The sequence below is a fragment of the Pseudorca crassidens genome, chromosome 10 (genome assembly GCF_039906515.1).
Source record: "Pseudorca crassidens isolate mPseCra1 chromosome 10, mPseCra1.hap1, whole genome shotgun sequence".
Lineage (NCBI taxonomy): Eukaryota > Metazoa > Chordata > Mammalia > Artiodactyla > Delphinidae > Pseudorca > Pseudorca crassidens.
Genome location: NC_090305.1, coordinates 81,999,883 through 82,015,185, shown reverse-complemented (window position 1 = coordinate 82,015,185; position 15,303 = coordinate 81,999,883). Strand labels below are relative to the sequence as shown.

Genomic DNA, 15,303 nt, shown 5'->3' with positions numbered 1-15,303 from the left:
AATTGTGTTTTTAATTCAGCCTCTGTAACTCTGGGTCCCAACCACAAATCCACCACTGCCTGCCTGTGCTGTGTCAACCCTCTTCGGTGGCCAGATGTTTCTTATTAATGTGCCGTGAATGTTGACTTCCAGGCAGCCCCAGCCTGGATTGGAATGATTATGTTTGGGGGACAAGGGATCTGGGTGCCCTCCCAGTACATCTGGCTGCTGGGGCTCCGGCTGGGAAAAGTTAGGGTGCAGGCTTACAGGCCCTCTGTTTGGCTACATAAAGAGAAGAGATGGAGCCTTCTTGGCAACTTCATGAAAAGGCCAGAGCCGTTGCAGGAGAAAATTCTGCAACATTGGAACCCTTTCTCTCTTTGCTTAATGCATCTTCCTGCCCCCCACCCCCATGTCCCTTTGAAGAATGCTGTTTCTGGATACTGGGGAGAAAGGCCTGCCTTGATTTGGTGTGGTGTGGTTTGGTTTTTTCCCCTCTGTGTGTGCTTCTCTCCTTTCTCCCAGTTGGTCATGTGTGCTGGGCACCCAGTTCTAAGGAAACTCCCAACCGGCTCCTTCAGAAATTAGATGCTTTTGTTCCTGCCTCTGATGGGTCTGGCAGCCTCTTTGCCTTTGTTTCAGGACACTGAGTGCAGCCCTTATGGCTTCCTAGCATTTAATAACTTCTGTGGCAGAGGCCGGGCCGGGCGACCTTATAAATATATAATGCGCAGACGTAGGCATCCATCAGTCCTGCCAATGTTGTAGCCCAGATAGGTGTGCTCTGGACTGGCTCCTGGTGTGTCCCCAATGTGAAAGTGGCGATACATGGGAATAGGTGCAGAAGCGTCATTTTTTTCAACCCGATCCTGTGTGACGGTGCTGATTGCTTCCTGTATGAACCATCTTGTGCTCTAATGGGGGTGGGAAAGGCAGAGTGATGAACAGGAGAGTGATTTCCGGCTCCTCTCCTACTCTGGAGCCTTTGGGTCAACTTCTGACCAGAGGCCTGTGGGGCAGTGGTACAGTGTGCGTGTGTACCCAGGTGCCCCTCCTTTTGGTCTCTATGACCTCTGACCTCCAGCCACTCTCCCTAGTTCTCAGTTTCCCTCTTCCGTTAAGTGGGAATAATTATGGTACTTAACCTCACAGCTTTATTGTAGGGATGAAATGAGATATTGAAAACACATTGTTCGCTCCATACCAGGCACACAATAAACATTAGCTACTTTTGTCAATTATTTTTAGCTTCCTCTCGGCTGTTGCCCTGGAGGAATCATAACTAGCTCGCTCGAGGCTGCTGGGCGTCCCCCGGTCACTTTAGACTGTCATGACCACAGCTTCTTAGAGCCCCTTAAGCCTTTTTAACCCAGCTGGTTTTGTGAGGGGAAAACGAGCGTTTGATTTTCAGCCCATTATGGAGCCTTTCTTTCGGAAAGAGCCTTTCATGAGGCTGAGATGGGTTTTCGTGCAGAAGCAGTTTCTTCACTAGCAGCAGAAAAGCCTCCATGAATGCTGTTTTTATGGTGTTTCCACCCATTGCTGGAAAGGAAGCAGATCCTTGCTTTTTGCCCCCTCCTTTTCCCTCATGGGCATGTTTTGGGTGACCTTTGAGAGAAGGGGGACAGCCATTTCTGGGTTAGGGCACAGTATTCTTTTTGGCAGTTTGAAATCCACAGTGTGCTCCGTTTCTACTCCTCTGACTGGGGGGGGGGGGGCACTCTGAGCCCCTGGGAGAGACAGTTGTATCCGGATAGGAGGAAAGGCTAGCCTGACACAGGCTGAAAGGCTGCCTTCGGTCTGTTGCAAGGAGACCAAAGGCCTTTGCCCCCAAGTACCAAGGCACACTAGATATTACGGCTCATGGGTGTCGGCTCGTCCCTCTGCTTCTACAGGCTCCCCCTCCCAACCATTGTCCACACGGCAGGCAGCTCCTAAAAGCAGAATGGACTTGCGTTCCTGCCTGCAGCACTGAAGGTACTGAAGTTCTTGGGAGGAAGCGGGTGGTAAACAAACTTCGCTTCCCTTTCTGGTGTGCTGGAGAGAGCTGGGGCTTTGAAGTCCAGAGAGAGCAGGGCTGTGGTCTTGCTCTGGTTTTGCCAAGCTGTGTGACCTTGGGCGAAAGACTCAGGCTCCCTGAGTTGCATTTTCCTCAGCCGTCACGCTGGGATCTCTCCACTGAACAAATATTTGAGGGCCTGCTGGTGCCAGGTGCTCCGCTGTGCCGGGGATACGGCAAAGAACGAAATAGACAGGATTCCTGCCCTCATTCAACAAATAATTACAATTTAGATAAGGTGGTCCAGAGAGGACTCTCTGAGGAGGTGACATTTGCACAGAGACTTAGATGAAGCAAGGGAGGAGGGTCCTGTTGATTCAAACCTGAGGCAGGAACCGGCAGCATCACCGTCTCACGGGAGCCGGTTAGAAATGTGAAGTCTCAGGCCCTGCCCTGGACTTGCTGAATCTGACTTTAGGCCTTAACAAGATCCCCAGCTGATTCATGTGCAGAGCAAAGATTGAGGAAAGCTGAGCTACAACACCTGGCACCGCTTCAGCCAGCTGGCTCTCCGCCCTCTGGGGCTTCTGTGTGTGAGCAGAGATGCCTACGGTTCTGTGGAGGGCTGTTATCTTTTATGGAGATTTTCCTGAGGACTCATTCTCCTCCCCCATTTATATTGTCACCCGCACCTTTAGGTGGCAAATGTGGGGATTTTTAGGATTTCTAAAAAAACAAACAACAACAACAAAACACACACAAAAAAACAAACCCCGCAGGAGTTCCATGTGTTGGAGAGGGCTCATAATCGCCAGCCAAAGCACTCTCCTCCACCTGATGTAGGGCAGCTGGGGAGCAAAGATGGGCACTGCTCCCTGCAGGTGACCTGGCCCCAAAAAAGCTGCCCCTCCAGGCAGCCCGGGACAAATCCCGCAGTGGCCAGGCTGCTGAGGGAATTCTCATTAACAGGAAGATTAAGGCATCTTTGTGGACTGTGGCCAGAAGAAAATCATTAATAACTAGGCACTTAGTGTACTCTGCTTACGAGACGGCTTTCTGAGCGGGGATTAATTGGACTTGCTTGTGTGTACCCACTTTGAGCAGGAGGGGGAAATAGCCGTTTTTACAGGGACGATTTGCCCTGTGAATGCCTAGGCGCTGAGGACTCGAGATGATAATAATGATACCAAGGCAGCATCAGCAGTGACAAGGCTGTGTGTGTACTTACTCTGTCCAGAGCTGTCTCCCCGCATTTTTATTGATACGTACATTTCTGTTGCGTCCTCACCAGAACCGATGAGGCAGATGTGGTGATTTTCCTGATGAGAAACTGAGGCTCACAGTTGTTCAAACGGTGGCCCAAGGTCTCCTGGCTACTGAGAATGAAGCTAGGATTTGGCTCTAAAACCCAGGCTGGTTTCCCTGTGACTCCCTGCCTCTTGTGACTTCTCTATTCTAAGGCAGAGGTCACGGACTAGAGGCCCTGGGCTCACATCCAGCCTGTGGATGGGTTTTGTTTGGTCTGCACAGTGCATTAAATGAGGGGCTTTTTCTAACATGAAAATCCAGGTTTCCAGCTTCTCTTGAAGAATCCAAAGATGTGGTAACATGGGGCCGACTTTCCTATGTGGCAGCACACAAGAGGTCTCCCTTTAGATGGGTGTGACCTTGACTCACCCTAGCCACCAACATTCCAGTCGCATTCGGGGACCTCTTTAAACACTTAGGTGACCTGTCAGGTCCTGGAAGGGATTGGAAATTGTGAACCCTAAATGAGTATTCTCATTTCTCCAAAAATCATATTAAAAAAATAATATCTTCTGTCATATTAGCTGCCATTGTTAAAGCGTTGACACTGCCAGGGGAGTGTCTCACATGCTTCCAATCTTTCACTTGCAACAGTCCTTGGAGTTGGGTGCAATTATTTACACCCCTTCTGATAGTTAAGGAAAGTGAGTCTCAGGTTAAATAACTTGCCTAAGGTTCTGCAGCCCTTAGTCAGTGGGGCTGTCTGACTTCCAACCCTGTCAGACTTGAAAATTCTGTGTTCTGGACCAGAAATTCTCAAACTTGGCTGGCGTATGAATCACCAGGGGATCTTGTTCAAATGCAGATTCTGATTCAACAGGCTTGAGGGCAGAGGACTAAGATGCTGCATTTTTTAACAAGCTCCCAGGTGATGCTGATGCGTCTGGTCCTGGAACATACTTATAATAGGAGTTGGCAAACTCCTATTTGGTCCTGCCGGCCAAATCAGACCCTTCACCTGTTTTGTATGATTCATAAGCCATGCATGGTTTTAACATTTTTTAATGGTTGGAAAAAAAATCAAAAGAATATTATTTCATGACATATGCAAGGTCTATGAAATTCAAATTTTAGTGCCCATAAATCATTATCTGAACAGAGTCACTCCCACTTATTTATATATTGTCCGTGGCTGGTTTTGACCTACGGCAGTAGAGTTGGGTACTTGAAACAGAGAATGTACAGTTTACAAAGCCAAAAACATTTACTCTGTCCATTTACAGAAAATGTTTGCCGACGCCGGGTCTATACCGCTAGTAAGGGAATATGCAAGTAGCTTCTCCTAGTTTTAGAAGAAAGGAATCTGAGAACCTTTTGGGAGGTTCAGAGCTAAAGGAAACATCCCCTCCAACCTGGTTGAGAATGGTGCTAAAATCAAAGGCAACCAAAGAACCAGGGAACAGACTAAAGCCATTTCTGAAGGGCATGTGGAGATGAGGCTGGCAAGACCGGATCAATGAACCGCCGGTGGATTCTAAGCTCCTTGTAATCCCTTTAACGTTTCAGCTTTGCTGATAAATGTAGATTTGACTCTTGCATTAAAAGGCTGGCTTTCAGAACAAGCCTCCCGGAGTTGCACTTTGATGAGCGGCTGATACGGAAAGCCCAGAGCAATGGTAGCCTTGTGAAGTCATTTTAATTATGCAGAGTGGTTAGTCTGGGGACAACGGCCGCCTTTCCAGGCAGGATGCTTGGCCTCTGAGCGGCTGTTCCCCAAGCAGCGCTCACTGGATCAGCCAGGACTGCGCCTTGAAAAGCATCTTTCCTTAGTTGCCCTGGTAATTGTGTTGATTGATGACTGAGGTGGTAACTTGGGGAGATGCTGGCCTGGTTTCCTTTAGTGGTTGTAATTTGGCTGAGAAATGGGTTCCCACTGATTTTTTTTGCTTGGGCAGGAAAAACCACTCTGTCTCAGTCAACTGGTGTGCCAAGAAAAGGGGAAAAAAAGGAGATGGGGTGCGTGTGCGTGTGTGTGTCCACGCGCTTGCGCCTAAGAAATTCTTGGAATCCTCTAGGTAGGGAAAGATGCTTAGCAGCTAAGAAATGCTGGTTGGCTCACCTTCCTTATGTCATTAGCATTTGATAATATGCCCGGTAGAAGCGGAAGCACCTAAATAGAGGTTTTTCTTTTGAGGAAATATGTATGTTCATCCCAAAGTATCTGTATTATCTCTGATTTTGAAATAAGACATGGCTATTATAAAAGATTTAAAAATCACAGGTTTCCCTGGTGGCGCAGTGGTTAAGAATCCGCCTGCTAATGCAGGGGACACGGGTTCAAACCCTGGTCCGGGAAGATCCCACATGCCGCGGAGCAGCTAAGCCCGTGCGCCACAACTACCCAGCCTGCACTCTGGAGCCTGTGAGCCACAACTACTGAGCCTGCGCTCTAGAGCCCGTGAGCCACAACTACTGAGCCTGCGTGCCGCAACTGCCGAAGCTCGTGCTCCTAGAACCCGTGCTCCGCAACAAGAGAAGCCACCACAAGGAGAAGCCTGCGCACCGCAATGAAGAGTAGCCCCTGCTCCGGCAACTAGAGAAAGCCCACGCACAGCAATGAAGACCCAACACAGCCAAAAATTAAAAAAAAAAAAAAATTACACGAAATTTCAATTTTAAGTCCATAAATAAAGTTTGAATGGAACACAGCCATGCCTATTCAGTTAGCATCATCTACGGCTGCTTTTACAGTCGCAGAATTGAGTAGTTGAGACAACCCTCATGGTCCACAGAACTGAAAGTATTTACTAGCTGGCCCTGTACAGAAACAGTTTACTCACCTCCACAGCTAGAAATATATGTTGTTTATGGCTTGGGATTTATTTCTTTAGATTCATTCAAATAATTATTTATTAACAAGATTTTATAGAAAATACACATTCCACATATGGTCTTTTATAGCTTACTTTTTTCTTACTTAGAAATACGTTTTAGGGCTTCCCTGGTGGTGCAGTGGTTGAGAGTCCGCCTGCCGATGCAGGGTACACGGGTTCGTGCCCCGGTTTGGGAAGATCCCACGTGCCGCGGAGCGGCTGGGCCCGTGAGCCATGGCCACTGAGCCTGCGCGTCCGGAGCCTGGGCTCCGCAACGGGAGAGGCCACAACAGTGAGAGACCCGCGTACAGCAAAAAGAAAAAAAAGAAAAAGAAATATGTTTTGGACATCTTTATATGTCCGTGTATAAAGGACATAAAGATCTAATATATTTATTAGCTTTTAGAATCCAGTATGTGGGTTATCATTGAATTAAATATTTTTGGTTCATGGCTGCTTTGGCTGTTTTCCCTTGTTCCTCATTATACACCATATGACAATAGCTTTTCTTATGCTGCGACATGCTGTTGTGGAGCTCTTGTCAAATTGTCCTCCAAAGAGATGTTGCCAACTTCCACCCCCATTCCTTGAAAAATTGGAGTGTATTTGTGTGTTTTCTTTGGGCTGAAACTTTGAAACATCTCAGCTTGTGGAGCAACCTGGCAATTAATCCTTGTTTAATCACCCTGAGTGACAATTTGTACCTGATGAATAGTGAGAAAACACAGAGCACTGATGTCAGTCATCTTTTTTTTTCAAAACACATTTTATTTGTCTTTAATTCCCAAAGTGATATCCACATTCTGTTGAAAGGTTGTCATTCATCCTTATGCTTCTATTGTTTAAGGTTGGTAGAATGAGGGGAATCTAATGAGTTTGTTATTTTGTGGTCTCAAAAAGCTGGAAGATTATCCTTTAACTCTGCGATTAATGAGTATCCCAGAGGGAATTTCCTGTGAACTGAGGGAGCATTCCCTAAAGGGAATGATTCCTAGGTCATTGAGCATTTTGAGATCAAAAGGATTCTACCTGCATTGTATATGAGAGAGCCACGGGGGTTGAACTCTGGGAAGAAATGTGTATTTCTAGGCAGTGTCATAAAGATTTCTGTGAAGCTTGTAAGGGCTGCTGGGGGAGCATTCTAGCTGTGTGGTTAAAGAGACAGGCTTTGAAGATACTTTGCTGGAACTGTAGTCTTGGTTCTGCCTCTTACAGGCTGAGTATCCTTAGGAAAGTGACTTTACCTTTCTGAGCCTTTCTTGGTTTTCACATCTGCAGTGTGGGAATAGTACTACTTATTACCATGAGGTTATCTTACGTGGTTATTGTGAGAGTTAAATGGGATAGTGTGTGCCTTGTGCCTCATTGGGCATGATGCGTAACGTGGGCTCCATATACGTTTGTGGTTGGAAGAAGGGTTAATGGAAACAGAATTAGATAAGAAGCAAGAACACCTGGGTTCACGGCCCTGACAATTGTAGGTTATGTGACAGAACAAGTCACTTCCCCACCATGAGGCACAGCCCTTCACTTGCTAAAAATGGGGGTGATGATTCTTGTCTTAGGGCCTTAATTCAGAAGAGATAGAGTCGAGTCCCCCCTCATGTGAGGATTTAGGGTATAAAGGAATGAGACTTGCTGGTGGAATAGCAGATTCATATGGCTCATCACAGACACACCTGAGGACATGTACACTTTAGATGAAATGGAGTTTAGAAGAATTGGACCTTATACGCTCACAGTCTCTTTGCTTAAGTGAAATATGCATATGATGTTTGTAAAAACAATTTGCAGCCTATAACAGGAAGACGACAGTTAGACGCTGCCCTTGGGGTCAGTATATGAAAAGGGGCTTTTTTGTGCCTGGCACCCATGAAAATTCATGTCCAAGGTGAAAATCACACATCGTCAAGGCAATACTTAATTCGTTTTACCCAAGCCTGCTTAATAAGTATGAATTTTTGTGGTGCCTAGTGTGCCATGCTGAACACTTCCATTTACACAGTCACCAGTCCTTAAGCAGAAGCTTCCTTTTCTAAGCCATGAGAAACAAGGATATTTATACAATATTTGAACCCAAGATGATACCCTGGAAACTCCTGAGATAAGATCTGGACTGTACCTACATTTTGTTGACATTGTACAGGATTTAAAATTTTGATTAGTTGCCAACCTGTGATATTTTGGGTAAAAATTCAGATTTAAGGTTTTCTCTGGAATAATGAAAAAATTATGAAAATTTCGGGCAATTCGTATTCCTTCCGTTGTTTTAGATAGAACACACGTGTTCAGCTTTTTCCACAATCCCCACCATTCCCTATTGTTTACCTGACCTGCCTCACCCCTTTACATTCCTGGCTTCCCGCTATAGTCGTCTGATGTTGTGACTGCTGATTTGAAGAAGTGAGTGAGGGAATATGTACTATTAGAAGGATGATAAGAATGGAAGATTGGAATAAAGGTGCCACTTGGTGGGAACGGCTGTGCTAATAAGCAAAACATCCAAGCAGCTAAATCCTCCCTGTCCTGGAGATACTCTTGGGATGGAGCTGATATGACTGAGGACCTGCTGTGTGCTTGCCTTCTTTCATGCATCACCTCGTGTCATCCTCAGAACAATTTTCTGAGGCATGTACTTTATCTTCTCCTTTCTAAATCTGAAGAAACTGAAGCCCAGGGAAGTTAGGTAACATGCCGTAGGTCATGCAAATAATAAGTAGTGGAGTCAGGATTCAAAACCAGGTCTTGAGGGCTTGAGATCACAAATTCTTTAACCAAGAGAGACTCTTAAGCTTTGTCATTTTGACCCTCCTGGTCTAAATAGAAAACAGTACCTTGGCAAAAACAGAATCTTATATTCTCACTGGCCTAGGGATGAGATCTGACTGTTGTCAGATATCTGAAGAACCCTAGGCTAGTTGGCTTACTTGAGGCTGGGGTCTTAAAGGTGAAACTCCTGTAAAATTAGAGGGTGTGGTGTTGAGCTTATTGGGGTATCTGAAAGGTGAGAAATTGAATTAAATATAATGCGATTTCCAGTAAAAGGCTACTTGGAATTTTCTGATCAGATCTGCATACATTAAAGGAGGCTCCATTCAGCTTGTTTATAGCTTTGGTGTTAAATTGGGGCCTCTGGGGAGTTTGTGAAAGCAGGCAGGTGGGGGGCATTCTTCAGAAATGCCATTTGCATGTTTCCTAGAGGAAACATCCACCAAAGGGATCAGTCAAGGGAGGGAGTTAACAGCGCATCCCTTCAGCAGCCAATTTGAGGTCTAAACAAGCTAAAAATAAAGAAAATGGTCATTATCCAGTCTTTGGACCTGTTTTTGAACTTCTGCTCCCCATTGCGTTAACAATTCTGACACCATGTTGCAAAATAGAGCCAAGCACATTTGACTGTCGGAAGGCATTTAATGAGAACGTTATTTGATTTTATGTTTGGTAAACGACTTGGTGGTGCAGAAACTGCTTTCACAATTCTTGAAAACTGACTCATGATGTGTACATGTAACACCCAGAGCGGGTCCTCCAAGTTTGCGTGCTGAGGAATTAGGCCCCCGGGGGACTTTTTAAAAGAATGCAGGTGTTTTCTTTCTTCAACGACACTATGAAATGACTCTAATAATATGATTTCTCAAAGTCTTTTGTTCCGCAATCAGGCCCCCAGGAGGGCTCCTGTCATTTGCATCCTTGAGGACTGGGCCTTTGGAGCTTCTCCAGCGACTTAGTGAGTTGTTTGGAAATCATAACGACAGGCTTCTTTCAGCTTTAAGAAGTCCCAGATTTGGAGACGAGATATCTGGGAGAGTCTCCATCATCTTGGGTCTGGAATATTTGGAGCCACAGGGAAGGACACATACGTATGTTTTCCTTTGCTCTGGGAGACAAAAGCATTTAATAGATGTGTCCACCTGCAAGGGATTTTGGATAATTTTTTTTAAACTTCAAAATCCTGGTGATAACAGAGTTTAAGGCAGTTTTATTTATTATTTTACATTCATTTTGATCCAATTGTTGCATAACTGTGCAGTGTAGACAATTTGGAAAATTCAGCAATGTCATATGATTTATTTTTTTAAAAAAAGAGCATTAACTCCATCACATGAAGAGGAAGGTGTATAGACCTCTTAGCTTTAGGATGTGATTTCCTTCTAGTCTAGTTTCTTTATGGTAGAGTTTTATGTAGTTGTACTAGTTTTCTAGAGCTGCTGAAACAAATTACTGCAAACTGTGGGTTCAGACAACAAAATGGATCCTCTTACAGTTCTGAGGGCTGAAAGTCTAAAATCAAGGTGTCGGCAGGGTTCGTTCCTTCTTTTGGCTCTGAGGGAGAATCCATCCCTTGCCTGCCTTAGCTTCTGGGGACTCTTGGCAGTGCTTGGCCTTCGTGGCTTCCAGATGTGTCACTGCGTTCTCTGCATCTGTCACCACATAGTGTTCTTCCTCTGGGTTTCTGTCCCCTTCTCTTCGAAGGGCTTGTCATTGGATTTGGACCTACCCTAATCTAGAATGATTTCATCAACTTAATTATGGCTACAAAGACTCTTTTCTAAATGAGATCACATTTAGAGATTCCAGGAGGATGTTTGAAGGGACCACTATTCAACCCATTATAATAATTCTGGAAATAAAGCATATATATATATACACACATATATATGTAAATATATATACACAGTTTCATATTTGTAAGCAGTGTGTCCAATTTGGACTTTCTAAACGTGTTATTTGGGAAAGTACAGTGGTGTGGGAGGGCTGGGCCTTGACTCTGGGGCACCTTTGTGGGAAATACAACTTACTTGTCTTTTCTGGGCCAGTTAAATGTTTGCAACAGGACAGGATTGTACAAGCTGCTCTTAGCAGAGGGAACTCTGAGGTGGAATTTGCTGCCCATATTGATGAATTCAGCTGTCTGAATCAGTTGACCCCTGGGTCACCCTATGAAGTCCATCTGTCTTCTTTGAGCTTTTGTTGGGCCTTGCCAGGGAGATGTATAGGAAATGAAGTGGTAGTGTGTAGACAGTTATTTGTGGGAAGAGCTTCTCGCCCTAGGGCCTTTTAATTAATCTCTAGGCTGTATAACCGATTCGCTCTCAAAGGGGAAAAAAAGTGGGCTTCCTTAGAAAAGGAAATTCTTCATCATCCTAGAAATAGGTCCCACAAAATCCTGCCGGAGCTGACTCACTCTGTCCCTCCCCCATCCTTATCCCCCTTGCCCCATGCCACTTCTCGGTAAACACAGTCAGAAAAACTATAACATTAATTGTACTTCCTCATTCCCTGATGTCTTAAATCCAGCATGAATGGATTTAGGCTTTTCAGAATAAATTATGTGAAATAAAAATGAAAGCAAATTATGATTTTTTTATCATATGTTAGCTATCATGAATTGAACATTTACAATGTGCTAGGGACATTATATTCTAAGCGTGTTTCTTGTAGTCTTATTTAATTCTTGAAACCTGTTATGAGAGAAACACCATCGTCCACGTTGGTTTCATGAGGAAACTGAGAGCCTGCAAGTGAGTTACTTTCCCAAGTTCACGCAGCTAGTTAGTACTCAAACCAAGGTTAAATCTTACAACCCTGACTGCTGTTTGGGCTCTTAAACACCATATTATGTGCCTGGCTCCAGAGGATTCTTATTGATTCTAAACCATAGTTTTCACACTTCCGTATTCATCAGAATCACCTGGAGGGCTGCTCCCCTCCCCCCTCAGAGTTTCCCATTCATTAGATCCCGGTTGGTGCTTATAATTTACATTTAATAAATTAGGTGCTGCTGTTGTTTCTGCTGCTGGTCCAGGGAACACAGTTTGAGAACCATCAGTCAACACCATAGCCCAGCCCTCCAGGACTTATATAGTCACATCACTTTATCACACCAGATAAACACGATTTCAGTGACTGTCCAGTGCAGCAGTCCATATGCTTTTTTATCACAAAGTAGTGTAAGTTACTCTTACATGGTTGGTACTGATGTTGAGGGCTAGGAGTTTAGATTGGAAAGATGGTCCCCACCTCCCACTTAAGCTTTAGTAGATTCTTGGCTTCTTCCTCTTTCCTATCACCATGGAATTTAATAAAGTGGTTTTTAAGCTCTTTCATCAGCTGGAAAGTAGAACCAGCCAAGGTCTGGTATCTGTGAAGATGACTAGAGATTAATGAAATGTTCTAGCCCCACCAGATAGTAAAATACATTATAAGGCTACAGAAATGAAAATAGTATGGTATTGGAGCAGGAATAGATTCCTGTGACAGACTAGAAAATCTCCAAAAATCGACCCAAGTATTGTGGGACGGTGGTCTATGGTAAAGGTGACATATAGAAGCAGTGGGGAAAGATTCAATAAATGGTGCTAGGACAAGCAGCTTCCCATTTAGAATAAAAAGAGATTAATCCAAAACTTTTAAAGAACATTAAAATTTGAGGGGCTTCCCTGGTGGCACAGTATTGGGAATCCGCCTGCCAAGGCAGGGGACACGGGTTCGAGCCCTAGTCTGGGAGGATCCCACATGCCGTGGAGCAGCTAGGCCTGTGTGCCACAACTACTGAGCCTGCGCTCTAGAGCCCACGAGCCACAACTACTGAAGCCCGCACTCCTAGAGCCCATGCTCCTCAACAAAGAGAAGCCACTGCAATGAGAAGCCCGCGCACCACAACTAGAGAAAGCCTGCACGCAGCAACGAAGACCCAACGCAGCCAAAAAAAAAAAAAAATTAAAATTTGATTATGGACAAATGCTTTTACAAGTTTAGAGAGTAAAAAGCATATCCAGGGCTTCCCTGGTGGCGCAGTGGTTGAGAATCCGCCTGCCAATGCAGGGGACACGAGTTCGTGCCCCGGTCTGGGAAGATCCCACATGCCGCAGAGCGACTAGGCCTGTGAGCCATGGCCGCTGAGCCTGCGCATCCGGAGCCTGTGCTCTGCAACAGGAGAGGCCACAACAGTGAGAGGCCCACGTACCGCAAAAAAAAAAAAAAAAAAAAAAAAAAAGCATATCCAAGTTCAAGCATTTGCTCTTCCTTTTTCTCTTACTTGCCTCTAGCTGCACTGGCCACCTTACTGGTCCCCAAACACAGCAGACGTATTCTTACCTTGGGGCGTCTGCCTTTGCTGGGACCTCCCCCAGGACCGGCCCCCCAGGTATCCATCAGTTTTGTTCCCTTGCTTCCTTCCAGATCTCTCCTCCAATGCTGTTTCCTTAAAGCATTGTTCCTTGACCATCCTAAAATAGTACTCAGGTCACTCCCTTTTCCCTTCCTCTGACTTCTTTTTTTCTCCCCCCAGAACATCTACCAATACCTGACGTACTTGTAATGCATTATCTGGCCTTCCTTGTCAACCTCGATGAAGTTACCTCAGCCTACGCAAGAATTTAAACAGCACGAGGGTATTTTGTTCCATGTTTCTCTTGTTAAATTCTCCAACACCCAGAAAAATATCTAGTGCATAGCAAAATACCCACCAGGATTTGTTGAATGAATGAATAAATGAATGGATGGTAGGAAACCTGGACGTCATAAAGGAAGATGGGTTATTTTGAGATGAAATAATTTTAAAATTGTCAAAAGAAAATTGAAAAAAAATTAGAACAGATATGATAGAGGCCTAAGTTTTTAAGATGTGAAAATGGCTCTAATAAGAAAATCATCAAATGACTCATTAGAAGATTGGGCAAAGGATCTCATCAGGCAGGTGTATGAGAAGGTATCATTTGTTTTCTTAGTAATGTTACCATTTCTAATGTTTCCGTTTATTTGTGAGTCCAGTATGTATAGCTGTTAGAAAATATGTTTGGGGAGAATTGTGATGTCTGTGTTCAATGAACTATAGCATCTCTTTTCCTGGGAAATGTTAAAATAGTTTGCATACTCACGTTGGGGCTAAGCTTTGTTGACTTCTGTCAAGAAGATTAAAAGACTTTTAAGATTCCTTAGGATTTGGAGTTGTCCATGGGTGTAAACAAGACCCATAGCTGTGCTAGTTGTTATCCAAGAAATGACAGGGAGGCAACAAGTAAAAGATTATGCTATCTACAACATCAAAAAATCACTTCTGCATCTAGGGATGTGGTCATTTGGCCACTCAGGGGTACATTTCTGTTTTCTTGTCATGATGACTTGGGAGTGTTGCCAGTGGCATTTAGTAGGCTGGGGTCCAGGATGTTAACTCTTCCGTGGTCTGTGAGATTGTTCCATCACAGTGAAGGTGATCCTATCCTGAATGCCAGTGCCATTCTCCCCCAGTGAGAAGCAGTGGAAAGTGTAGTAAGCAGCAGGTGCCTTTGGGAAGTGCTTAGTACACCTCTGATGTTTGGAAACGTAATTAATTTCTCTGGACCTCAGTTTCCCTCATCTGTAGATTGAGGGAGATAGATTATAGAATGGGAAAGTCCCCATCATCGTTAATACATGGTGATAGAATTACTAGGGAATATTACTAGGGAGTGTTATTACTACAAATAGCAATAATATTACTATTCCTGCTCAAATAGCCAACTGAGGAGATTTGGGCAAGAAGAAATTTAGGAGAACAGAAATTTTTCAGTCAGTCCCTTTGCTGGAGAAGCCATCCTTTTCAGGATGTTCTCACTCTTCTGGTCGCTCTAGTTGTGTTGTAGAGTCGTATATTTACCAAGGGTGAATTTGTTTGTTGCTGACACTACTTACGCCAGTTATACCTGCTACTATAGTTAGGTAAGTTACCTACATAAACCCATGAAATATGAATGTGAGAAGAAAAAGGAGCTGTTATTTCTATGAAAATTAAGCTGAATGCTTGGAAATGACCTAAAACAATTATAAAAGATTGGAAAAGAGGCAGAAATTGTAAAAGGACGTAGGTTTTTTTTGTGTGTGTGTGACAATATCTTTAAGTTCTGACAGTACTCTAAAAAAACAAAAACAAACCAAAAAACCCCCATAAAACAAAAAATCTGAACTGGAAATTGAAGAAGATGCATTATAGGTGTGTTTTATGGGTGAAGTGTAAGGTACTCTGTCTGTAAACCCATAAGCAAAATTCCCTCGCCCACTATAAGTGAATGTATGGTTATGTATTTCAAGAAAAAAATAAGATGTATGTATCATTCTTTTGTGATTCCTCAATGTGATAGACACTGCTGGTTGTCCTCATATACATTGTGTAGTTCTTCCTTAGAAATATTACCTTCAAAATAATGTCCGGCACAGAGCCAGTTA

General features: G+C 44.2%; 1 protein-coding gene across 2 annotated transcripts in view; it reads left to right on the top strand.

Moving 5' to 3' along the window:
* PRICKLE2 (prickle planar cell polarity protein 2) overlaps positions 1–15,303 on the top strand; it is a 342,665-nt gene that overhangs the window by 1,376 nt on the left and 325,986 nt on the right. The gene's annotated exons all lie outside the window — the stretch shown is intronic.